The following is a 27,157-nucleotide window of genomic DNA, read 5'->3' as shown; positions in this document are numbered from 1 at the left end:
CTGGACAAGTGGTGAGCTATAGGATGCTGGATAGTCCTCTATTAGTCAAGAGGTCACAATCATGTAGAATAGACGATATTTAATTATCCAACTTGCCTTGACGGCAAGTAGCCAAGTCTCCTAGTCAGCGACCTTACATTCATGTAGAGCCACTATCTGGCATGTAATTATCATCCTTGGATTTTATTATCCTCAAAAAAAATCCTTAGAGTTCATTTTTTGTTAATTTTTCAGCCATATCCGTAAGAGCTCTAAGCTCCCACGGTTGGGAGGCTCCATTCTTCTTGGTGTTTGTGCTTCTCTGTACAAGTCTGCCATGGCGATTCCCGCTGCTCTGAAGGCCTTCACTGTTTTGTTTGTGCTTGCAGTTGTTGCTGCAGATCAGGTTGAAGGGCGGCATCAACGACCTGATTGTCCTTCTTTCTCGTGCGGCCCTCTTAGAAATGTATCGTCCCCATTTCATCAGGCAGGTGATCCACCTGGGTGTGGTTATGGATCTTATGAGCTGGTTTGTAGTGATACCAAGGCAACAATTCGCATTGACAATGCAACATACTATGTGTCTTCCATCAACTACAACGGTTCTTCCTTCTGGGTCGTCAATGCCGAATTGGATTTATACAACGGATGCCCTCTACCTCGGTGGAATTGGCATCCCTATATATTTCAGTATGGCCAGGAAGTCGAATTGGCCCCCCTTGTAAGTAGTAATGCTTGCTTTCTCAAGTGCTCTCGGGAAGTAAAGAACAATGGTATGTACATGCCTGTTGCTTGCTTGAGCACCAATGATACCTTTGTTTACGTGCTAACTGGTTATGGATCTAATTATGTGGCGCATCTTGAGCCTTCTTGTGCGTACATGGCCATGACTCCTTTGCCTTGGGAAAGTCGATACCTAGATAATTCAAGCTATGCAGATGTCGTAAAAATGATGATGGATGGATTTGGCATTCGGTTTCCTTTCAGATTTCGTACAGCCTTCATGGGATGCCTGATGGAATATATGCCGTGAGTTTGGTATCTTGATACCTGTAAACTCTGGTTTTATTTTCGCACATGCACACCTGATTTTTTACATATTCTTTTTTTCTACAGCACGACCCCTGAAGATTGGATTGATATTATTCTAGGGGCTGATGTAATTTTCTTGGGTTGTGTAGCTGACGTAGCTCCGCTACCTCTTTCTATATGCTTGTATGTAATACAGGAGGCATTAGCACATTTGAAGTTGATTGCTGGTGCGTGAGAATTACATACTCCGTATTATTTATTACTATGGTTGTTGAGTGATCCCAAATAAACTTGCTTCATGCAGTGCTGTGCAGGTTTGTGCTGGCGCCCCTGGTGGTACTCATCTTCCTTGGCTACAAGTACTGGAAAACAAGGATCACACTCGATGTGGTGGAGACGTTCCTCCGGATGCAGCAAATGCTTGGTCCGACGAGGTACGCCTACACTGACATCGCTGCAATCACAAGCCATTTCAGAGATAAGCTGGGTCAAGGAGGCTACGGCTCCGTGTTCAAGGGTGTGATACTCCCCGGCAATCTCCATGTGGCCGTCAAATTGCTAGAGGGAAATTCTAACTGCAACGGGGAAGATTTCATCAACGAGGTGTCCACCATCGGCAGGATCCACCATGTCAACGTGGTCCGTCTCATGGGGTTCTGCTCAGAAGAAATGAGAAGGGCTCTGGTTTATGAATACATGCCTGGAGGTTCTCTTGACAAGTACATCTTCTCGTCAGATAAAGAGAAGTCCTTCTCCTGGGATAAGCTCAACGAGATTGCATCAGGCATTGCCAGGGGCATCAACTACCTTCATCAAGGGTGCGAGATGCAGATTCTACATTTTGACATCAAGCCCCACAACATCCTTCTTGACAGCAATTTCGTCCCAAAAGTTGCTGATTTCGGTCTCGCCAAACTGTACCCAAGGGACAACAGTTTTGTGCCATCGAATGCCTTACGGGGAACTATTGGATACATAGCGCCTGAGATGATATCACGGAGCTTCGGTGTCATATCAAGCAAGTCTGATGTTTACAGCTTTGGGATGCTGTTGCTGGAGATGGCCGGAGGAAGAAGGAATGCTGACCCGAATGCAGCAAACTCAAGCCAGTCTTACTACCCATCATGGGTGTATGACCGACTGAGTGAACAAGAAGTGGTTGAGCTATCTCCCGTCGATGACATGCATGAGTTGGAGAAGAAGTTATGCATCGTTGGTTTGTGGTGCATTCAGATGAAGTCCCATGATCGCCCGACGATGAGCGAGGTGATAGAGATGCTGGAACGTGATGCTGAAAGCTTGCAGATGCCTTCTAGACCATTCTTCTGTGACGAAGGGTACACACATGTTGAGGATTCCTACGATTTGTCATCCGAGCTGACCACAATCTGTGAAGATGATGAGTAAAAAAATATCCATGTGATGTACTTCATGCATGCGCCTGAGAAGCTGAAGTTATGAAGACTGGGGCTGTGCGCCGTGGAAGCCGCGGGCCCGCTCCGCCCCGCCCCATGCACGCGTCAAGCGCCGCTACCACGGCCATTACTTAGCCCAAAACCGTATGGACGCGTATGGACGCGCGACGCGCCCCGCGATAGTCTCGATCAGTCTGGTGGCGTCGGAATTAAAGCGAGCAGACCAAGGAACGCAAGGTTCCGTCGATCGCAGCAGCCGGCAGCAGCTGATTTGGTTCGCATTAATCCGTGCGCGCGCGGCGACCCAAACAAACGCCTCTTCGATCCGTTCCCTTTTTAATTCCTTCATTCATTCAAGCCTGGCTCCAGCTAGCTAGCCAAAACAAACCCATCCATCGAATCATGCATGTCACGCGCGCGCGTGAAATCCGCCCTCTCTCTCGTGACTTTTAATTCTCAGCTGACGACGCCCTTTTTTTCCGGGTCCCACTGCCTCGCGTGTGTACGTGCTGCATATAATTCGCGCGCGCGCGCGCCATGGATGGATGGATTTCCTTTCAATGCTCAGCTCCATTCGTCGCACAAACAAAGAAAAAAAATAAGCTCCATGGATACAGTTAATTAGTTGTAGCGTACGTACGTGGTACCCAACAAGTTTCGCCTCCACAGATTTTTCTTTTTGTATGAACAAAAAAAAAACATCAATGGCTAGATAAGTTGTTATGACGACTGTTCTAGTAGCACAAACAACTTGACCGAGGCAAGCAACGCTACACCCAGCTACAAATAAAATTTAAAACCCCTGATTACGGAAAGCTCTCTTCTAGACTACAAAATTTCACACCGTGTTTCTTGCTCACGTAATTTGTTTGATGTAATTATTAATACCGCTCTCTCCAATCTATATTAGCAAACTCTAATATAGATGATATATCTAAACTGATTTTGGTTCTAACGAGATACATCCATATTAGCAATAAGTAATATTAATCGGATAAAGTAGTGTACTTTAGATTCCCAATAGCTAGCTAGCCAGGACGACTTGGTACTTGAGACTTTCCAACACATATAACACTAAGAACCAATACCATGCCTCCAACTTCTAACCGCAAACCTTGCCAAGAACCAATAAGTGATTGCACACCATTTTTCTCACCGGCGCCAGCTCAACCTGTTGTTCCGCAGCCGAGGCCCGACAAACCCGGGACCATCCGACCACACACCACTGCCCAATGTTGGGACGACGAATAGATCCAAGGCAACGAGCCTCCAACCCCGTCTCCACGGTGCGACTCATGTTGCTCGTCGCCATGCCAGCCACCCTATTGAAGCCGCCTCTAGCGAGCGTGCCGACACCCACACATCTAGGCTAGGTACCAGTACCACAACCCGGCATCGGCTTCACGCCTGCTCCGACAAGGATGATGCATCTCACATTTAATAATTAATAGCCAAATAATCTAACCGATACCAAAATATCTAGATATAATCTGGCGTGCTTGATTTAGAATAATTATAATGCATGATTAGAGGGAGAAATATAGTGAAAGCAAAGGGATCCGGAAGTGTGGTAGGATATGGGGGTCTTGCGTTAGTGGAGGCATGCTGAATTAAGGTGGTGGTTGTGCTCGGTGATATATAGGACGATAAACCCAAGCTCGGAAAGATGCCGTCGTTCTCGTAGAATGACCATGGTGTCAGCACAACGAGAAAGTCTTGTTTGTTTATAAATAGGACTAAACCCGACTGTAGATTCTGAACTCATACGACATAATTCACACTTTAAGGCGGCGAACCCAACTCTTCTAAGGATTTGTCCTATTTATTGGTCTTTCATGTTCCTATGAGCTATGTATATAAGACTCTTGTTAAGTAGAAAATCAAGTTTGATCACCGCCTTCCAAGTAAAGCTAGGGGTATATATATGTCTTGGGTCCCACGAAACTCAATTTAGCATCGCACCGTGGGAGGATTGGCCGGAAACCGTCACCCCTATTGCATGGGGTAATAATAATGGTCGTGTAAATAGGAAAATCCAGTAGACAACTTCGAGGGAGATTTCTCACTTCGAGGCCACTCCCCCAACTCTTTTAAGCACTTGGCCCTTGGACATACACTAACACAAATAATGATAAGATTCACACGGAATCACCAGTTTAGAAGGAAATCTAGGAGTAGACATCACGGGGCCCACAAAACAGAGTTTTGCGTGAAATTGTGAGAGGAAGTGTCGGGAATCGTCCCCCTATTGCATGGGTATATAAAGGCGGTGTCAATGAGAAAGCCGGCACACAACTTTGGCTTGGAAACCTAGACCCGAGCAATATATCTATATCTTTGGCCCTTAGAAGTAGACCCCAAGTTCAACCTAAACCATACACCACAAGCCATAGACCTACACACCCTATGATTTATACATTGTTGTGTGCGCCTTATCTTGTGCATACGAGGTCTGGCCAAGGCGATCACTAATGCGTCATAAAGCTCCCCTGAAGTTAGGTTTTGTCAGACTTGTATTCTTGCTGGGATCATGTTGACTCATCTCTACTTGTCGGACTCCGGGTCTGTGGCCAGGAAATTGGACCCCCACGACTCTCCCTTCCAACTAGCCTCCTTATTTGTGCCCTAGCACGTGCAATTGCTTCCCGACAGAGTATTCTACATCGAGGTTGGTGCCTCATCATGTTCCTCGAGGATATGAGCTATGTTGTTGATGTCTAATCTCGGATGCGGCGTGCACGTAGTTGTGTAGCTTGGGGCCAGAGTGGAGTCCGTCAATGACGGAGGGTGCAGTGTTCAGTCGTCTTTGACGGCGCTAGGCGCGCTTAGTCGTGGGATGTGACGAATGTAAGCGCTCGAGATTTTCTCCATATGTAGGTTTAGTGCACACAACTATATAGGTGGACAATACTCATTGTGGAAAAAAGAACACAATCATGGTGTAAATGTGACATATGCATGGCCATTTAGTCATGATTGGTATGCATGTCCATCCATACGTACGTTTATATTACACACATGTACACAAGTGTGTAGTTGATCAATCCATTGTAAATCAAGCGTCAAAACCAAATTTAGAAGCTATCGGCCGATTGCCACGACCACAAATCGGTGACCTAGACTCTCAAAATTAACTAAACGCGTGTGAGGAGGAGCTTCCGCGAATAGCTGCGATGATTCGGCGGCGGCACAATTTTCGTAGGGTCTGTAGTTATATGGTCTATAATTAATCATCATGGACGTGTTTTGGTATCAGTAGCATGTAACTAATGCTTGATTGATACGACTTTATCGCGAGCTGTAACCCCTCGCTCACATCGTCTTCTCCCCAACACAACTACTACACCACACCCCTCTCGTCTTCATAGCGCCGCCTCACGATCCCCGCTCATACCGGACGTCTCCAGCCTCTCGCCGCCGACAACCTTCCCGCCGCCAGCTTCTCCTCCTCGACCTTTTCCACGGCGCGCGTGAAACCCCCGAGCCGCACCGCCACGGCGAACCCTAGAAGCCCAAGAACTCGAAAGGCCGGCGCCGCCGTGTGGCTCTCCCCAGCTACGGCCGCTCCTCGACCTCCTTCACCATCTGGCCAGCCGTCCTCCTCAACCCCATCTCCACCCCGCGGCCTCCACGACCACACAGGGCTGCAGATCGAACGGCTGCTGCAGGTCACGGCGTTTGACCGTGACATGCGGGAGGGGCTCGCTGCGGTGCCGGCATGGCGGCAGGGAGGCACGCAGGACAAGCCGCTGGTCGTATGCCCCGGCTGCTGCTGCCGGCGTCTTCGGGCGTCCGAAGCCCTCGAGGTTGTACTGCCGGCCACCACTACGATATGTTGCTGCCGCCCCCTGAGGTCTCTTCTCCCCTTCCTGTATTTCTCTTATAAAGTTTATTTCTTTTGTCCCGTTGAAGGTGTAAGCAGTAAGAGAAAATCATATGATCTCAGGGCTTCATGTGATTGCATCTGTATGTCAGACTCAGGAAGTATCCGAGCTAGGATATACATATGCGATCACATGCTTCAAATGGTGCTGACCTCCTAGCCTCGGCTGCTGGGGCGTGAGCCCTGCCTCCCGCTGCTCGCCCGGCGACGGCCTCGACTCTGCGTCTCGTGTGTTTATTGCATCTTTGGAAGCACAGGAACAGCGACGTCTTCAACGGCCTGTCGCCCTCCCTCCTTCTTGTCCGCAAACGGTGCAGGGATGATGTGGTGCTCTGGCGTGCGCGACTGCCCTGGCGAGCCGCGATGACGTCGACTCACGTTCTTCCTCCCCAATCGTTTGTGATCCTTTCTTGTTTCTTTTTGAGCTCTCCCCCTTCGCGTTGGGAGATGACTCCTCCTTTCCCCCTGTATTGCTTCTACCTACGGGGCCTTCGCTCGATCTGTTGATGATCTCAAGGAATGCAAATATTCAGGTGGGAGCCTTTGTGCTCCTCCCAGTGAACAATCAAAAAAAAAACATGCAAGCTATTAGTGCATTTGCTAATTAGGATTAAGATTAGGAGATTAGAGTGTATGTGTGCATGAAAGGTTGTCATGGCAACTTGTGACAAACATGCACACGTATTAATGACACTAATGTGTGAATTTGTATATTTTTAATTTCTTTACCAAGTACTACCAAATGTGAGACTTTAATTGCTTCAAACTAAAAAGAAACGAATTTATTGGTATCTTGTCTAGTATAGCTAAATGGTTGTAAAAGCATATGCATCTGTCGATAGAAATTTGTATCAAACAATACAAATTTATTGTGTGCATACTACATAGGCAGTAGATTTACTGAACCTATTCTATTTTGTTTGCTGCTTAGGAATGTCCAGCGGGAAGATGAGAGGAGAGATGAAGAAAAAATGGACCTCCTATTCTGCTCGAGGCTTGACTTTGCGGTTCCAGTGGTGCCGCGGCACGCTCCTCTATGGCTGCTGCACCTCTACCTCAACCAGGAAAGTGGTGCTGCAGCTCTGATGGCTCTGGCCTTGGTCGCAGTTGTCGTTGGCCGTCGCAAAGGTCGTTCAGGGCTCACAGGTTTCAGGTACATGGTCCTTTTTGGATGCTCTTCTGATTTCTACAAGATTTATTTGGAATCAGCTGCAATAGTACATATGCTGCTGAGTCGGATTTTTAAGTTCAATACCCCCTCAGTCCATAAGAAGATGCCAAAGTTTGTCCGGATTATAATGTACCTATGCACTAATGAGTGTCTAGATACATTCAAATTTAGACAATTTTTGACATCTATTTATGGTCAGAGGTAGTAATTATTTCAAACTGAACTGATAAGAATTTGGTTCCATAGCTAGTGTAATTAAATGGTTGTAAAAGCACACCCCATGTGCAGCTACTAATACATGTAAGCCTTCTTTTTACAAGGATGGCTAGGATGTCAAATCTTATGTACCAAGTAAAAATAGCACGCTTTATTACAAGCTACTAGTACATGTATTTTTCTTTGTTTCAGACTAGATGGAAAATTTAACACTCAAAGGTGTGAGTGAATGCTTTATTCTCTGCATTGCGTGATGTTTTGGTTTGTGTGGTAACTCGGGATCTCATCACTGGATCAGTATATCTAGTTGGCAGCGATAACTAGATGCACCTCCACTCAACGAGCTGCTGCTCGAGCCCCTGTACCAGCCTAGTTGCAGGACGCCTCAAGGTTGTTGCATGTCTTCACCCATAATCTAACATGTTCATACCAGTACACTTGCATACCTTGCATGCTTTTGCCAGCCACCAGAAAATTGTACTAACATTTTTGTTGTATCTCTTGAACTAGTTCCATATGCTCCATCAGTTGAACAAGTGGACAAGATTCTGGCTCTGTGCTTGGCGCAAATTCTTCAGTTCTACCGTGAGGTCAACGAGACGAGTAGAGCATGGAGAAGCAAATATTAAAGCAGCCAAGGTACTAGCAATTGAGTGTGCTTGCGTGCATATGGGCAAGCATCTAGTACTAGCACTAGTCTTAGCTAGGTGATTTATTTGACTAAATTAGCAGCCTTCTTTTTTAGCAAATGTTAACACACTAAACCTAAGTGTAAAGAATATTTACAAGACAAATTAAGGTTTGCGTCTTTTTGTTCTGATTTTGCTATTGAAGTGATCTTGAAACAGTAGTTTAGTTGATATGTATTACTGTTCTGGTTCAGAAAATATGGGCTTAACTTGGTGGTTGGGTTCTTATTTAAGAGGGTATTTAAGAGGGTTGTACTGTTGCTATATTCTAGCTGGTTGCGTCTGGTTGCGCCTGAGTTACGCCCCAATTCATGGAAACCTGGTAGCTGCGATGCCATCAACAGAACTTCTCCTTTATGTCAGATATTCGTTGCTTCCCTGTTGCTTTAATACTTTATACTCAGTTCAAAAATTATTCATGATCGACTAGCATAGGTTCTGTAGGAACTCATGTTTAGCTACACACACTATCCTGGTGAGCGCTTGTCCATGTCAAATACCATCTACCAGTTCCATACAAATGAGTGGTGGTCAAATAAGTTCGGATCTGAATTCCTTCTCTGAAAGTGTAGTAAATACACACCCTGAACTTAGAATTGTTGTAGTGTTATTCTTTATATAGTTATCCTAGTTCCAGGTTTGTCTGGTTAGATACAGTTAAACTTTCTGTAAGTGGCGTTTGTCATTGTTCAGTATAGCCTGAGGCATGTGTAGTTGAGTCGCATCTAACCAGATCATTGGCACAACTCCTAACTGTGTTACACGGGAGTTCTTTTCCTCCCAGCAAAGAAACAATCTGACCCCTTTGTGAATGCATCCATTGTTTGACTGTTCATCTCTATTGAAATTTGAAAATCTCTTTCTTGCTGTGGAAATACTTGCCAATTTAACCCATTTCAATTCGAATTTCAACAACCAGCTGGAGGATGATGTTATTGCTCAGAGTACTAGTTGTAGTTTACTGCAGAGGTTCAGGTTTTTAGGAGCCTGTGTCTAAACTAGTTGTCCTATCCATGTTTTCAGTTTAATGCTATAGTACTTATCATCCTAGCTCGGCGCTTCCTAACAAAGTCAGTGAGACCTTTTCAGAGAGTTCAGTAGAGTAATTTCGTATCGATATCTTTTCCTTTTTTACAAATACCATGGCCATAACTGCCGTTGTAACATGTGGTACTTCTCTCCTACTCCTCCCTCTTGTGCTCTTGATTTTCCTATTTATGAACTGCATGGCTTACGAATGTGGTGCATGAAGCAATGATTTTGTACTTTAAGTGATAGTATTGGCTAGTTATCTACAACCTATTTGGTAAATAAAATTAACAAGCTATGTTGAGAAGCACGCTGTGAGCTTGGTAGCACTATGGTTGTCATGTGGTTGTGTTGAGGTGTTTTTCTTCTTCACAAATCCTTAGTTCCTGGATGTTTTAGTGGATTTTTGTATAGTTTGTGCTGCACTTTTTTTGACTGGATTGTGTATTTGGCTTGATGGCAAGAATACCAGTCTACCAAAGTCTTTAATAGGTCTATGTTTGTCTCCTTTCACCGTTTTGGGGAAGCGATGTCGTCTTGAGAATCTACTGTTCTTTTTCATTCACTTTTTTCTGGAACCATTTATGATATTATTGTTCTCTATTAAATGTTTGAGACCTCTGTACCAATATTATGGCATTACTTTCTGCTACAATATTTTCTTTGGGATAATGTTGAATCGTGTCAAAAATTCAGTGAAATTTTATTGAAGTGGTATGTGCGGATTTAGTGTAAACAAATCTGTTTGGAATGCTTTGATCTCATTCTGCATTTTTGGGATCTTTGGAATATTCCAGTTATTCTCTATGTGGAATGTCGCTGGGGTTGACCAAGACTGGATATATAATGCTTTTGCTAATTTGAGCGCTCATAGTTGTTTTTTCATGATGGATTGGTGCCATTTTGTAGTTTTTGTCAGTTACTTTGGGCTTCTTCCATATTTAATTGGTGCCATTTTGCACAAGACATCTTAGCATTTTGAGATTTCTATCTATATTGAATCAAGTGTTAAGCCTTGGCCCTACTTTTTTCTGTCCTGTGCTTAGCTTTTGCATTTTTTTTGTAGGACCTTCCTGATGGCAAGTGCATGTTATGTTTTGACACTCTTTTTACTTCTAAATTGATGCGGTGCTGGAACTATTGTTGATCACCACTACTTAAGCTGATGTGTCCATCATTACTGTAGGTTTGCAAGTGAAGCTGCTTGCAATTATGTGGAGCAGCTGACTGATAAATCATACATGGGTGTCTATATCTCTTGGCATGAGGGTGGATCAAGATAAAAAAATTGGAAGTACTAAAGAAGAAACAAGAACATCAAAATCAAATGGTTGTTCAGCGAACAGTACAGTTGAGAGATAGGAAGGTAAAGTTCTTTGGTATGCTGTCATTTTCCCTTATTCCTATTCGTTTCTACTGCCCACGCTGCTTGTATGTACTAAGCTTTTTCGTGTTGTGGTAATTATAACTTTTCAAAGAGGCGGAAGATTGAGAGGATGATAAGGCGATTTGGCAAACAACACCGTTCAAATGCTGATGATGCCATGAACGATCTGTCAACATTGCATGAAGATCTCGAATATGTTACAGTAAGTTCATCGCAGTTCTTTCTCTTGCTTTCTGGACCATTCTTTTGGCATGAGATTTAGTATACTTCCTTAGGACTAAGTAGTATCATCGCACCATGCATGGCTGGTACTTGTTCTAGAATCATTGAACCTGCTCTAATTCTCAGCTAATGGTTTATTTATCATTATCTGTGAAGTTATTTCCGAAGAACGATAAATATGTCCCCTCTCTTCACTTTGAGGAACACCCTAGATATTGTAGAGAAGAAGAATTCCTTCCGTAAGCAGATCAAGGAGAATATCATGGTTGCTGCTGCAAATTAAAAGGACTTAGAAGGTGCATGTTTACATTACTGATTTTCCAGATTCTATCAAAATGCCATGCACTTTTGCTCTTTATTGAAACTCTTCTACCTTATTGGCTTTACGTATATCCTCTAAAGTGCTAATTTTATCCTACACCTACCTAACAGAGACGGTAAGTGATGATGATACCTTGGATGTGAGTGGTGATGACTTCATTCATGTCTAGAAGTTCAGGGTATAAAGTTGCAGATGATGAGCTGACAAACAAAAGCGCAAAGTATGATTCAAGACTCTTGGACATTGTGTTTGCTTCTAAATTTGCAGAAATATATCATGCATCAAGTTTGTTACTCAGATCATTACATAGGGTGAATGAGTTCTCAATTACTTTGTAGTAGTTTGGCTTAGATTGTTGCATACAAAATCCTCTCTAGGTCTGCAAGATAGCTATAAAATCCTTTTGCTCCCGCGAGAACTAGCAGCTGGTGTTTTCGATTTGGGTATAACCAAATCTACCTAAGAATTAAAATAAAATAATAGAACACATAAACCTACACATGTGCCTGTTCTGAAAGTATTAGTGATAATAGCTCTTGATGGTATGAACATGGTACTCATTATATGATCATGCAAACATTGTTCTGGAAGTTTAAACCATACGTTCCTGAGAGTATGTCTGTTTTTTTGGCTAACCAAGCATTGGAAATCAAGTTGTGGGGCTGCACCAGAAAACGTAAGACATATGTTTACATGAACTTGTGTAAATGAATTTACTACTTGTGTCCTTAGTTTAGCATTTTTATTACAGGTTATTAGTTTATATATGCACATTATAGCATTTTGAATTCGCATCAGAGCATGCCTCGTGTGAGCTATAAGCTAGGTATTGGTTTGATGAGCTAGAAGTACTTACTGATTTTGTAGTTTCTTACGAGCCAACATGCTACGGTATCTCTTATTATCTTTACTATATTATCGATTTGGAAAACTATTCAAAAATTGCATCATCCTCTGCAAAGAAAATATCACCTTAGCAGTTTTTTTTAGAACTGGCATCTGCACAAGTTGCAACAACATCCCATGCAGCTTCGAGCAGCTACTTTTTTTTGAACTTGCATCTACGAGGCATGTGTTATGTTTTGAATCAAGTTTCCAATGCAATGTCATGTTTTTAAAAATGCTTGCATGTTGTGACTGAAGCATTTGCACCATTTGTGGCTGACTTTGATATTTAAGGGATTCTTCAGTTTTGAGAGTTGTTCACCATCCGTCACTTACAAGATTGGTAAGCTGTGATCCGATGGCTGGCAGTGGCGACTCACCGGGAACATGGTCGCATCGTCCCGTCCATCGGCGCTTAAGATGCATGTCATATCTGTTTTCAAATTAGAGGCAAACCGCCTTGCCTGACCTCTTGGAAGATGATGGTGTCGTGCCACCATTTGTAAGATCATGCTTCTCCATCTATTCCTCCCCGTCTCATCTTCCCTTAATTTCTGAGAACATAGAGATCTTTCCCTGGGTTGATTCAAGACTGGTGTGAGCAGAAGCTACATCTGTATTCTGAAAGAGAGGTTTGGTATATCTAGACTTGGATCCGTATATCTTCATCGTGAAAATCGGTGCCTAGGAAATGAATATGTGTTTGAGTCGTGATTAGAAAAGAAGCAGCTCCATGGATCCTCAAGTTAGTAAGCTCCTAGTTTACTAGTACTATAGTACTAGTTTTGCGACGAGTCCTTCCATGAGTTCCATGAAAATCTAGGTGCTTTCTTTTATACTGGGGAAAAAGTAGCATCTATATTCACTATATTCAAAGGCCAAGAGAAATTGCCGTCTATACAAGAAGCAACTTGTTCAGTTAATATGTTCCATACTATAGTACTATTTTCCTCATGGGATCGATCTGGATTAGTAGACTTTTCTCTTGTCCATGTTCTTGTACATTTCAACCATTTCCCTTTGGCTTGCACCATTTAATGGCTGCCATGAAATTTGTTATTAATTTCTGGATTCAATATGTCACATGATTTGCTGAGTATTTGTTAAGTTTTATTACTTTCTTACTTTAGAAAGTTTATTATGTAAGTTAAGTTGTTCCATTTGTTTCATATACCTCCTTTCTAATAAATATTAATGTTTATCTTTTCTTTTCTAACCAATCTTTGATGGCATAATGGCCTATTGTCCTTGTGCAATTTATTTAACTTAAGCTCTTTCATTCTTTTGCATAAATGGCTCAAACTTTTGCATTCAAGGCGGCGTTGTGGCACGGTGACTGGCTGGATCACGCGGAGATGATTTGGCCGGCCAGCATGCCTTGTCTCTCGTTAACGCTAGTGGCCAGGTACTTTGGCAAGCGTGTCAAAGTGCCTCGGCTGGCCACAGCTCCGTTCTCACTTGACATCCTCATGTTTGGTTGTAGTAGCTGCACGTCTGACGGCTCGTTGCACCACTGTCTAAGCTGTATGCCAATAGTCATGTAAGTGGGGGTGCTCATTTGCATGAAATGTGCTATCAGATATCTTGATCTGTGCTTATCCTGCAGATTCTTCAAAATTGCAACTCAAGTATAGCATATCTTTCTCCGAGAAGGTGTATAATTGGAGTTTTTAGACTTGCTGAGGTCAATAATCTACCAAATCTCAGGATGAATATGAAATTTGACATTGAGGTTGCCAATGTTTCTATTAAGATTGCCTTGTTGATTCTATATCTTTTGTTGTGTTACATTGTGTAAGTATTACTGTTAATGTTGGTTATTTTAGGTCATGTTTAAGAACCTCAGCATGGACATGAAAGATGTCAAACCAAATTCCTTTCTTAAAGGCCGAGGATGTGAAGTTGAGGCAAATCCACATTTTTCAATCAAAGTTGATGTTGCATCTCAAACCCAGTAGTTGTAGCAGTCTCTTGAGACATCAACCCCCCAATAAACCACATGGAGCTGCAGCCTGAAGTCAATCACACTTCCTGTGTTGTGAGGCTTCATACTATACTGAATCAGGTTGGCTTCAGACTTGCGTTATCAATTCAATTAGGTTGGTGTGAAACTGTGCTTTCAACCGGTATTACATATTAAACATTTTTATGCATCATTATGCTGCTTCTGACCATGTACCTGTGTACCTCCTAACTATACGGTAGAAGATAACAAAATTGATCTAATCATGCTTGCTCAAGTCTCCTCACATACCCTGGCCTAGGTCTCACCATCATAAACACCATTGTCATTGCTATCGCCATCGCCTCTCTCAGTTGGATTTGTCATGCTGATATTCTCACCCATCTATTACTGGACCATTAGATATTTCTAGTGATGACATATATTCCTACGTTTGTCGTTGCAACTTTTTTCGTTGATTGTGCATGATGAGAGATACACTTTAAGATAAATTCAAAACTTTGGTCTCTTGGCTCACAATTGCAATTCAACAAGTATGTTTCTAAACATAAATACCTTGCTATTTGAATTTTATTAAACAACTAAGTAAGGATAGTTATTTAATATAATCATGGGCGTGGCTTTTGATAAGGCTATCAAAGAGATAATTTGGATCTTTGATGCGCAAGTATCAAGTCTGTGGCAACACGCAAGGTAGCTCTTTGACATGCTAGTAAGCTGCTAATCCAAATCAGCAGAACATACCCTTTCTGTTGTGTCCTAAAATTTCTCGAAAAATTATTGAAGTTCAAATTTTTTCTGATTATTGTATTATGTATTCATCAGCTTGGACCCTAACACCTACCATTGACTTTCTTTCATACTATCCTGGATAATTCGTCAGTGCACAACAAATGGTTGCCATGCTGATTTTGATAGTAGTGGCTTAAATTCCAAGTAGTTTGTGTGAACAATGATCACTGTGTTAGATGGCCTTTTATAGTGTTAAGTTGATTTAGAAACATATTTGGAAACCCAAGTGTAGGTTCCATTCCCTTCATATTTGTAGTGACGGCCAACTAGTGTAGAGTTTTGGGAATTTGTATTTCTATTATTATACTTGCCGTGCTCTCTGAAGGGAGAATACACTACTTGATTTGGGCTACACCTACACTTTGTTGGACTGCCCTCCTTTTTTACATGTACAACACCTCTTGTAGTGTACTATATGTTCATGTGTTTACTGCATGTAGTAAGATGCATCCTAATTTGCTAATATTGTATATTGAGAAAGGAATCCTCTTTTGCAGCTGTAACTTGTTTTCTAAGTAAAATCCAGCAGCTCTCTTGTTGCACCTTGATTCAGCAAATCACTTACATCATTGACGACCATGTTTATCTGAGGTTTAGTCGGCTGATTGTTTTTGAAAGATGTGTCTTTCTAGTTAACTTGTGGCTTAATTTAGTTTGCTTCATCAATGTCAACCTGAAACCATATTTTATTTCATGTTCAGTTAGTGTCTACTGAGACCAGTTGTAGCCAAAATTGGTAGTATTAGAAGTTGAAGCTTCTTGGCACTGTACTAAAAATACCTATTATTGTTGTCTTCTTCAAATGTTGGTTTTGTCTAATAATGCTGAAACGATTCAAATTTGGATCTTTTGACACAATTTTCTCAATGCAAAATCTAATGTTTTTTACTGCAAGATGGATAAATAGATAGCCAGGAGTGTTGATTCTGTTTGCATTCTTTAGGGCCCGAGGAAGATACTCGACGAGGGGAAGGAGCATCTTAATGAATAGCAAAGGGTCATGTGGGTACATTGAATCCCGCCTGCCGGATGGCATTAAGCATGCGACAATGTTGAGCCAGGTGATTTCTTCTCTCACTTCCATCCTTATAGGCTGCATCACTAACTTTGCACTAATCTTGCATGGTAATAAGTAATAACACTAAGTCATTCCTGACAACTTGAACTTTATTAATTGTCTCCCTCTTATGATATCACCATGAAGTCAAGGCTGTATTATCACTATCATGATTGCCTACAAAGTTTACTTTCCCAGTGGTTGTGTAGTACATCGACATATTTGTGATAACTTGCAGCTTCAACTTCACAACATGAACTATCTAGGAGCCGAGTTGAATAATCTAGGAGCGGATTTTTTATAGCTCTGATTGCAGAATAGAGCCAAAAAATAACATATTTTTGTAGTTGGTATTAACTGTGCATATCAGCTCTGAACTATCTCTCCTGGATTATTTACAGAGATAAAAATTGTCTTGTATACTTATTGCTTAATTACTTGGCATGCTTAACATTGGAAAGTCTCCCCATTTTATTCCACCATTTTATTCCAGTGAACCCAAATATATCCATTACAGTTTAGTGTTAAACATAAAACCAAGCCAATATGAAATCACAACTTTGGTTTATTTTTTTAATATCAACTGCAGTTTTATCTTGAATAGCCATCTTTCCTCTTAAACATCCCTGCATTCTTGTGATTATATTATAGATATTGCATTAGCTCCATTGAAGCCCAATTTGAGATAAGCAGAGTGACAAATCGCACATGAATAGATGCTTCGTAATGCTATGGTGTTGTGTTCATTTAGTTTCTGTCATTGTTGGAATATCAGTCCCCATTCTGCAATTAGATTGAATCCAGGATGCTCTACCGGCAGAGCTTTTCCTTGAGTTTGTGCTCTTTTTTTTTGCAGTTGTCAGAGCTATGTTACCTAATCTAGTTATATCTTGCTATCCCTGTTTCTTTGCTTCAACTCATGTGACAAATAAATGAAGTGTTTAATGTGCTTGATTCTGTAATGAGCATCTTTTAATTCTTCCAACTTATTAGTTTCAGTAACAAGGGCGACACATGTTGCTGTATCTTATAATTCTTTCACTGTAGACACACCATCATTACCTTCTTTCATCACTCCAAAGGCAATGAATGTAAATTCTGCACTATCATGGCAACTTTTGCGATGGGCTTTGTGTTCTATCACACAAGTATAGGGGGTTTTTGACCTCCCCTTATAAAGGACACCCCCCGTGCTATGGCGTATGTCTTTATTGTCATGAGACTTATCCACCTGAGACTGTCACCTTTTTTATGCACAGTCGGTACATTCTCTCAAATACAATGATGGGGTGAGAATTTCTTTTATGTGTGTTTCCTCTATCTGTGAGACCAAAAATAAGTACTCCCTCCGTCCTATGAAACATGTCAAAACTTTGTCTAATTTAGATGTATCTAGATGCTAAATAGTGTTAGCTAGATACATCCAAATTTAGAGGAAGTTAAGACATGTTTGATTGGACGGAGGGAGTACAAGTCATTCAATCAACATATTTTGATTTATCATTCCTTATAGAATCCCTGTCGCTTTCTTAAAAATATTCATGTGCTTCTCTCATTTTTCCTCACCTTTTATCTGATCAGAAATTTAGTTGAAGGATACTTTCTTGGAGCTGTTCGAAGAAGTAATATGTTTTCTCACATCTTTATATGACATATGCAGGTGAAATAAATTTAGATTGTATTTTTATATTTATAATCACTCGTTCATGTGTTTCTTCAAATGACGATATGGTTTTGTATTTATATTCTACGGTGAATTTCTTCTCTAACTTGCTTGTTCTTCTGTGAACTTGAAATTGTAGGGTGGATGTGAGGAAGCTGACAACAAAAAGGATGCAGGGGTTCCAAAGGTACAACCCACCTGACCAAGTTTTCTATAGCTAAGCTTCTTCCTTTCCTTGCCCTTTTGGTTTTCGTAGTATCTTTTTGCATTACCGAAAAAATGCTGGTTTGCTCCAATACAACCCTTTTCTGAAAGTTCCTCCTAACATTTGCCCTATAAATCATAAGTTGGAGGGACAACAAGATAATCAAAGTAAAAATTGTATTATGCTTCTTTGATAAGGCATCTGGGTTTTTTTTTATGAAGGGCCTATGCTTGCGTAATGTAGACTGACTCTATGTCTGTATGTAAGTTGCCCTTTTAATCTGATAAGTACTTTGGACTAAAATATTGTCTTCGTTATTTCTAGTCGGATAATGTTTGGTTCCTAAATAATGTAGTTTTACCATAGTATTCTAGCATTTGGTTGCTTACTAACGTTGAGAGCTTTGAGTTCATTGCCGGATAGTGTTTACATTTCTCTTTTTTTCCAGACAAGTGTATTCCGATTCTTTACTTCCGGCTGTTAGGCAGAAAATTGTTGTTGGTTTGACTCCGAAAGCTCGGGACATGTTTGAAACATTATTTTTTTGACAAGTTCGCCTTGATTTCTGCTGTTCTTTCCCCTCTCCACAAGGAAGAAGGTAGTTATAAAAAAATCGTTTGTGAATTAATAATACTATAATACTACCTGCCCTGATGTGCAACGAGGTACCTAATTCCTCCCCGCTCCTCCCACCGTCATGCTTTGATACGTATGCTGTGTAAAAACATCCTGGCCTTAGGCCTTCTTAGTATACCCCCAACCGCCCCCCGCCCCCCGGTGAAAATTCAAAAATAAATAAGTGACCCAGATTTGTGTAGACACTCATGCATCTAGACATTTTTCAGTGTGTAGACACATGTGAATCTAGAATAAACCCGAGTCACAGTTGTGGTGGAAGGCAGTACTATGTGGTCTTGAACAGGTCTTGTTTCAGGAGAATAGCTCCACTATTCACATTGTTCTATTCTGGTTAAGAAATAGCGCAAGCACAAAATTTGGCTCCTAAATGTAGATTATTTTGTTGTATTCCGTAATGAAAACCTGATAACTACTTGAAGTGTCCCTGTTTTTTAGGGTGCCGACTATACATGGTTATTATCCAAACTAGGTTCGCTTAAAATAGTTAGTTGAGACTATTTTCGAGTACTAAAAGGATCTACTTAGTGATCTCTCTATGCTAGCAACATGTCATGTACACCTGCACAATTACTTTGTAATCATAGAAATCGCATGTTTGCATTTCTCTTGAAATAAACTTGTGATTAAGTTGAACGATTTTCTGTTGCAGACTGCTGCCGGGACTGCCTGCGAGACTACCGGGACAAGCTGAAGAATCAGATACACGAGTTGGGCGAGAACATTACCTTGATCGAGTCAGTGGCGTCCAAGGGCGCTGGCAATGAATTTATTTTCCTCGTAGACCGGTGATCCTAGATTTGAACTTTAAGCGCCTTCGGCTGATGTATTCTTGCATTTACTTTCTCTTCATAGCTAGCTGGTGTTGGCTTCCTCATATTGAAGCTTGTGGTGAAGTCTGGTTTGCTGGCATGCATTTCCTGGGTGTCTCCTCTGTTACGACCATATTTTGTATTCAGGGTGTTAGACCTGGTATTTGCTATGTCGTGCCTGTTGTGCATATGCATTTATGGGCACCGAGTAGAAGGAAAATATATGTAGATGCTTGTATATAGAGAAATATTTGTATGTGAAGTTTCGCAGCTGCCTCAACTCCTGCGAGGTCGCTCACATTGGCATGTAATATCATCGTTGGATTCCGCTACAGATCAGCTGGAACTTTTTATATAATTTTCCATCGAACTATATTCCTTGTTGAGTGTTAGAAAAAGAGTAGTGGTCATGCCCAATTTTTATAGCCGAGCAACATGTAGTTGAATGCTTTGGTTTCTAAAAATAAACTTGACAATTGTGTTAGATTGCTTGTATTGATAGCGTTGGGCCGTTGAGAACAAGTCAAGAGCAGTGGTCAAGATAGCTAGAGTCGAACGGGGTGTGCACATGAGCCAGCTCATGGTGAAATGAACTTTGCCGTTTCTTAATTAGAAAAGCCATTTTTTCTTTCTTTGAACAATATGTAAATGAAGCAAAAGAAAAAAAAGGCTATCGTATTAGGTGAAGAGAAAGAATGCGGCTGTCCTGTCAATGAAATCTTGCCTCCATCACCGGCGCCACCAGGGCAAAAAAAAAAAAGAAGTGTATTTGGATCGATGGCGTTGTTTCATTTTTTCCTTGGTTTGATGCTTTCCAAAGCCTGGCCAGAGTCCACGCGATTGGCGCTGATGCCCCGGCTGTGTTTCTGCTTTAAGCCTTGTACCCACTAGATATACGGCTGCAAATTGGTTTTCATGAGATAATCAAAGACGATGACGGCACAGTCCGGAAAAGTAGGATCGTTATATAAAACAGTTTCCTCTGAAAATCCAAGAATCAAGCAGGGATTTTAATAGGCTGGTGAGAGTTGTTACGGAGCCTACATCACATGGAAAGTATGGTGCTCCAATTCGGTATTCCAAAGGGATTTCTCCATCTAGCTCATGACGTACATCATGTAGAGAAGACCAATTCTAGGCATCGGATGATTTCTGCATGTCAAACACGATAGGCAACAACCACTGGCGAGAAAGGATTTCTCATCTCATCCGATCCCGTGAAAATAGGAGAGAAGAAAAAGGCATCGCATTTGTTTCGGGGCAGTGGAAACGGTCCATTATTCCGGGGCTGCGGAAACTGAGCAGTCATACAATTACGCGTATCAATTCCCATCGCATGCCTAAATTACGGGATGGTATGCCGGCGTTTAAGGCTTTCCTTGTACTCCTCCACGTCACCGATCCGTGGACACAACTCATCTCAGCGGTCCAACATATCTCTGCGCCTAGAGAGAGAGAGAGAGCCGAAATTTTGTGGAATCTCGTCTTCTTCTTCTTCCCGCCATAGCACCTTGGTGATGTTCCGTCTATAAATATGAGAGGAGGGGTGTATCTAACGCGTGCGTCGTGTGTGACGACTTAGACTTTGACTCTTGCTCGGAGAGGAGAGGAGAGGAGAGGAGAGGAGAGGAGAGGAGAGAAGGAGACTCTGAGCCATCTCGTTGTTCATCAGATTGCCGGCCGGCCGGCGCACGACGATCCATCATCCAACAACACGGTAATCCCATTGATGTCCTCTTTTGGTGATTTGCCTCTTCGGTTGATGATATTACTCTTTACTCGTCGAGGAGAGGAGAGGAGAGAAGGAGACTCTGGGCCATCTCGTAGTTGATCAGATTGCCGGCCGGCCGGCAACGACGATCCATCCAACATGCGGTAATCCCATGGATGCTCCTCCTTTGGTGATTTGCCTCTACGGTTGATGATATCCCGCATCTCATCCTGATTTTACTTTAGTATCTTTTATTTAGATCTGTTCAAGTTGAGGCAGGAGCCGCCGGTACGTGGGAGTCGATTTGGATCTTGGGCGCATGGACGGCGGTGTGCGGCTCGGCCGATGGTACGCACGCGTGCTCCATTCTGGTTTTTTTTTGTCAATAGCAGATTGCATGTGGTTCCTGGGTAGTATAATACAACTACGCGAAAGTTCACTGTAACTTTCTGTGATTCAGAACTCAGTGGCAACCGACAATGTAACAAGTCTGAATTCGTTCCTCTATTTTAAACCATAGAAGGTTCTCAGACATTCGACACGGTGAGATTTTTCTTAATGTAAGACATAAACGCAGCAGATTCAGTGAGAACTGCAGCAGCCAATTCCTTCACCTGGAAAAACAAACTCATTATCAGCTCAGCAACATGAAAAGGAGCTCGGTAACATGTATCATAACCTTAGTTAAGAAAATACTAACCGAGTGAATTAGGGAGAAAAAAAAAGAGTCAACGTGTCACACAAAGGATGGTGGAAAGATAGGATAATTTTGCCATCTACGGTACCCTAAGTCATTTTGGGATCGCTAAGTTGTATAACTTTTATATAGGGTATAAATACCATGTGTAAATAAATTGGGTGGAGGGAGTACATTAAACACAAGTCTAATTAGAAGTGGAAAAATCACACATTGCAAAGACATTGCAAAATAAGCTAGAAACAGAGCATCCTGAGATTGCAATGGGCGGCGCGGGAGGCCTGAGGGGGAGGGGAAGGTAGCGCAGGTCGCGTTGCTGCTGCAGTGCTGCTGGTGGCGGCCGCCGGTCAGACTCGGAGCTGAGGCCCCGCCAGCGCCTGCAGCAGACTGCGGAGGCGCGGTGCGGGGAGGAGGGCTGCGGTGGGAGACTTTTAAGTGTTAATAAGTTAGGATTTAATTCTTTAAGAATGTGTTGTTGTAAGGAATACGATATTAGGATCCTTTATATATAGAATTTTGGTATTTGATCCTCGCTTACAGTGTTGTGTAATAGTTTTAGTTCCTTTTGATCCAACCTATGGATCAAATTATGTCTATCCAAAACAAGGGTTTAGCAAAGGTCACATTTTGGGAAAGCGAAATTCATTTTTTTCTTTGTTTTAAAATTTGGTATGTTACAGACGACATGATCGCAGCCGAACTAGCTGATACCAAATTGGTAGAACCAACTGCTCTACCCGTCCTAGGGCGTAGCTTGTAGGGAAAGGAGGGAGAGACGTGCGGGCAAGGCGGCGGACGCCGGCGGCAGGGCGCCGTCGTGCGCGGGCTGGAGAGGAGGAGCGGCAACTAGGATTAGGAGACCGACTCACCGACTCCTCAGGGAGTCGGCAATAATGAATATTATTATTGCTTGATTGTTTACCTCGTTACAACCAGTATATAAAGAGTTAAAACCCTAAACTGATAATGGGCTAAGCTCCTAATTGGGCCCACGGTTGGACCCCCTCCTCACGTAACTAAGACCAGTCATAACAACTAGCTAGTACTACGACTCGTTTTCTACTATAGAAACTAACCTGTATTTACCAAAAGACAACTTGCTAGCTGAACTACTACGTACACATGGCAACTTCAAATCTAAACGACACAACTCTGATCGCATTTTAATACGACTAGGGCAAGATTATTTCTAACAGTCCCCTTAGCATGATAACTGCATGCCAGGTGTGCCACATAATGGTGGGTGGGTTGAAAGCTGGAATGGGAACCGGATCTCTGGCCCATGTTGCTGCATCGTTGTGATGAACATTTTTTGAAGAAATCTCATAGTTTAAAATAGCCGGCTATAGTCGGGCTATAGCTGTTTTGGGAGGCCGCAGCTATATCCTGTAGCCGGCTATTTTATCTTCATCATCCAATCATGTGGCCACATATATAGGTTTAATAGGTGAGAAGAGGTAGCAATATCAGCGTAATAAGAAGTTTATGCAAGTCCATGGGATGTATTGCAGATGAAAATGGAAGAAGAGAAAGCCAAGAGTATAAAAATTGGCTGTTTGCTTTAACCAATGAATAGGGTTGGGGCGGCTCTGGCCATGATTGTTGCGTGTCTGGGTCGGGATTCAGGAACATGGAAGGAAAGGAGGACTATAAGAGAAATTCTGTTCCGTGGTTTACTCTGTCTTCATTTTATTTTACTGGTCATGCATCTAATACATGAATCGCATATTTTGAAACATATGTTTTGAATTGTTTAGCGAGTAGGAAGAGAGATAGCTCGTTGATTGCTTAATACACTTACAAGTCAGGGTGGGCATTCGGTTTTAACCGAAATTTCGGTTCGGTTTTTGCGGTTTTTGAACAAATTCGGTTTTCAAAAATGGTAACCGAAATTGGCATGAAAATTTAGGAAACCGAAGATTCGGTTAACCGACAAATTCGGTTCGGTTTTCGGTTAAAACCGAATGAACCTACTCACTTGAACAAATAGTAGACATCACCGAAGAAAGCAAATAGTGATTGACATATCAACACAAAAAGTATCAACTGCGCAAGAAATCGACAAATAAGCACCAATCGTGGAGGTATGCTATTTGGTAGGCTGCGGCACTCGTGGTACAGGTGCATCACTCGTGAGCGATTAAAAGGGTTAGCTAAGACTTCGAGCGACGTGTTATATGTAGGCTTCACGCTATATTCAGAAAAAGCTAGTACATCAAAGACCAAAGTCATACATTGAATGAACAATTTTTGGAACATCAAACGCAACTGGGCTTCTATAGAATGATCGGTTTATGCACAAATTGATGGTAGGTTACTCAATTCGGTCTATTTGGTCTTGTTCGGTTGGTAGGGCTAAAAACCGAATTCTACCAAATTTAATTCGGTTAGTATAAATGGAAACCGAAAAAATAGCGGTTAATGGAAAAAACCGAGATTTTGGTTAGTTCGGTTTCGGCTTCGGTTCGGTTTGCGGTTTCACGGTTTTTATGCCCACCCTGACTTACAAGTTACACCACTCTAGAAGTGAACTTCGGAAGAATAAAAATCATTAGTTACATGGTTGATCAAATTCAACTTTCTAACTAGAAATTATACTGCCTCAAATGAATATTGATCTTTAGATCTAAAAATATGTGCAAAGTGGTCTATTAAGTCTGTGCGAATTTTACAAATTAGCTAACCATCATAACTTGGCACTGCGATCTCTTGTCCAAGTTTTTGTGGGAATGTCCACTGATGCAAACCTAGAGACTTATATGTGTTTGCACAAGTTAGTCATGGGTCTTATTGCATTACAATTTTATTGATAATTTTGCTATAGGGAAAATCACGTGGGAAGATTGAATACACTTAACAGAAGTATATTATAGGAAACCAGAAAACAATTACATGGAGGAATAAATTTAGACTGTGGTTCCAAAATAAAATGGTACACCATAACAATAGGGATTTGAGAAAAGGAACCATACCACGGTGCTGGCAAAAAACTTGTCGCCTTTGCGAGCTGAATCCACAGTGTCGACCTTTTTGTTCACACCGCTGGCAGGCATCTGTAATATTACTTGAGATGCCAAGTGAATGTTGTTGCACCAAAATTGAAGACTGTATTTGCCTTTTCACGGAAGGTGTTCTCGTGAGAGTTTGGGCCATATTTATTGTAAGTGAAGGGTATGGGGATGCCTTTCGAAACAGCCATGCAGTCCCGTGGAAGATCATTAATGTATGCAATAGATAACGCCAAATACCAGAATTGGCTAGCATTGTTACTAATACAAGGAGCTGGGCCAGCTATACTAGATGGATCTGCTGGTACAAAACCTCTTGAACAACGTACCAAGGTTGTAACTTCTGACGATTGAGGTTGTGTGTACACATCAGTTGCTAAGTTTGCTGACATGAGCTTCTGAAGTGGGCATTGCGTCAATGGTTCCACAAGAGGGGTTACGTTGATGACGCGGTGCCTGTAATAGATTGCGGTCACTTTGCAAGAGCCAAGAACATGATGATCCAGGATTATGTCATCACCAGAGCATGATAACTGCATGCCAGGTGTGCCACATGCTGGTGGGTGGGTTGAAAGCCAGAATGGGAACCGGATCTCCGGCCCATGTTTGCTGCATCGATGTGATGGACATCTTTTGAAGAAATCTTCATCATCCAATCCTGTGGCTACATAGGTTTGATAGGTGAGAAGAGGTAGCAATATCAGCGTAATAAGAAGTTTATGCAAGTCCATGGGATGTATTGCAGATGAAGATGGAAGAAGAGAAAGCCAAGATTATAAAAATTGGTTGTTTGCTTTAACCAATGAATAGGGTTGGGGCGGCTCTGGCCATGATTGTTGCGTGCCTGGGCAGGAATTCCATTTGCCACTGAAACCTCTGCCATACGTTTTCCGTGGCTCAGCAACTTATGTGGTTTTATCACTGGCTGTACCATACATGCCATTTTAACCACACATATATATCCTTGTTTTTTCTTGAATAATGTATCACTAGTATTCGGATAGAATTTGAAACCTCTGAGGACATGAAGTTTGTATCATTATCCTGCTCAAAAGGATTTTTTTTATCTAGTCCTTGTTATTTTTAATTGTCTTAAGGCATTTCATTGTGACTGGGATAGGACTGGACAAGTGGTGAGCTATGGATCGTCCTCTATTAATCAAGAGGTCACAATCATGTAGAATAGACGGTATTTAATTCTCCAACTTGGCTTGACCGCAAGTAGCCAAGTCTCCTAGTCAGCGACCTTACACTCATGTAGAGCCACTATGGCTTGTATTTTGTCGGGATTTGCTTCAATCCCTCTTGCTGAAACTAGAAACCCCAGAAGTTCTCCTGCTGGGACGCCAAAAGAACACTTCGTCGGGTTCAGTTTGAGGTAGAATTTGTCGAGGTTGTCAAAAGTTTCTTTGAGATCCTCGATCAGCGTTGCCCCCTTTTTTGACGTTATGACGACATCATCGATGTATACTTGCACGTTTTTGCCGATCTGTGTCGCTAAACACTTCTGCATCATCCTCTGATATGTTGCTCCCGCATTTTTTAGACCAAAGGGCATTGTCTTGTAGCAGAACACGCCGTAAGGTGTAATAAACGCTGTTTTGGCTTCATCATCTTCTTTTAATCTGATCTGGTTATAACCAGAGTATGCATCCAAAAAGGAAAGACGTTCACAACCTGCCGTGGAGTCGATGATTTGATCGATCCTTGGGAGGGGAAAGTGATCCTTAGGACAATGTTTATTGAGACACGTAAAGTCGACGCACATGCGAAGGACTGTCGTGTTTTTCTTCGGTACCATCACCGGGTTAGCTACCCATGTGGCTTCTGTAGATATTTCTCTGATAAAACCAGCCTCCTCAAGTCGATTGATTTCTGAAAGCATGGCTTTGCGGTTTGGTTCCGAAAAACGCCGCAAAGGTTGTCTGATTGGTTTCGCTATTGGATCCAAATTTAGGTGGTGCTCGGCAAGTTCCCTGGGTACTCCTGGCATGTCAGCTGGACACCATGCAAAGATTTTCCAGTTCTCACGGAGGAACTTGACGAGCGCGCTTTCCTATGCGATATCCATGTCGTTTGCGATAGATGTCGTCTTTTTGGGATCTGTCGGATGAATCTGCACCTCTTTTGAATTTTTCTCGGTATTGAAAGTTGATTCTTTGTTTGGCCTTCCAACGTCTGGCAGTACGTCGTAATCAGTCAAGCTTTTTGACGCCAAGTACTCAGCTTGCATTCCGAAAGTTTCTGCCAACCGGTGAAAATCCTTGTCGCACTTATCGGCTAAGGCAAAGCTTCCTTTGACTGTGATTGGTCCCTTTGGTCCAGGCAACCTCCACAACAGGTATGTATAATGTGGTACCGCCATAAATCTAGCATATGCTGG

The 27,157-nt window shown here is 42.1% G+C and overlaps 2 long non-coding RNA genes and 1 pseudogene across 3 annotated transcripts; all 3 read left to right on the top strand.

Moving 5' to 3' along the window:
- Positions 1 to 316: 316 nt before the first annotated feature.
- Positions 317 to 2,466, top strand: LOC124666939 (annotated as a pseudogene).
- Positions 2,467 to 7,358: 4,892 nt separating this feature from the next.
- Positions 7,359 to 11,269, top strand: LOC124659833. Of its 2 annotated transcripts, none has more exons than XR_006989719.1 (5): positions 7,359 to 7,462; positions 8,207 to 8,335; positions 10,601 to 10,780; positions 10,893 to 11,003; positions 11,180 to 11,269. It is a non-coding gene; the product is annotated as an uncharacterized LOC124659833 (long non-coding RNA). The 2 variants fall into 2 exon arrangements; XR_006989718.1 differs by lacking the exon at positions 7,359 to 7,462 and adding an exon at positions 7,991 to 8,086.
- Positions 11,270 to 15,933: 4,664 nt separating this feature from the next.
- LOC124659167 lies at positions 15,934 to 19,655 on the top strand. The gene is made up of 3 exons (XR_006989468.1): positions 15,934 to 16,046; positions 17,845 to 17,892; positions 19,199 to 19,655. It is a non-coding gene; the product is annotated as an uncharacterized LOC124659167 (long non-coding RNA).
- Positions 19,656 to 27,157: the final 7,502 nt, after the last annotated feature.

The sequence above is a fragment of the Lolium rigidum genome, chromosome 6 (assembly GCF_022539505.1).
Source record: "Lolium rigidum isolate FL_2022 chromosome 6, APGP_CSIRO_Lrig_0.1, whole genome shotgun sequence".
In the NCBI taxonomy this organism is placed as follows: domain Eukaryota; kingdom Viridiplantae; phylum Streptophyta; class Magnoliopsida; order Poales; family Poaceae; genus Lolium; species Lolium rigidum.
This window is presented reverse-complemented; position numbering and strand designations above follow the sequence as displayed.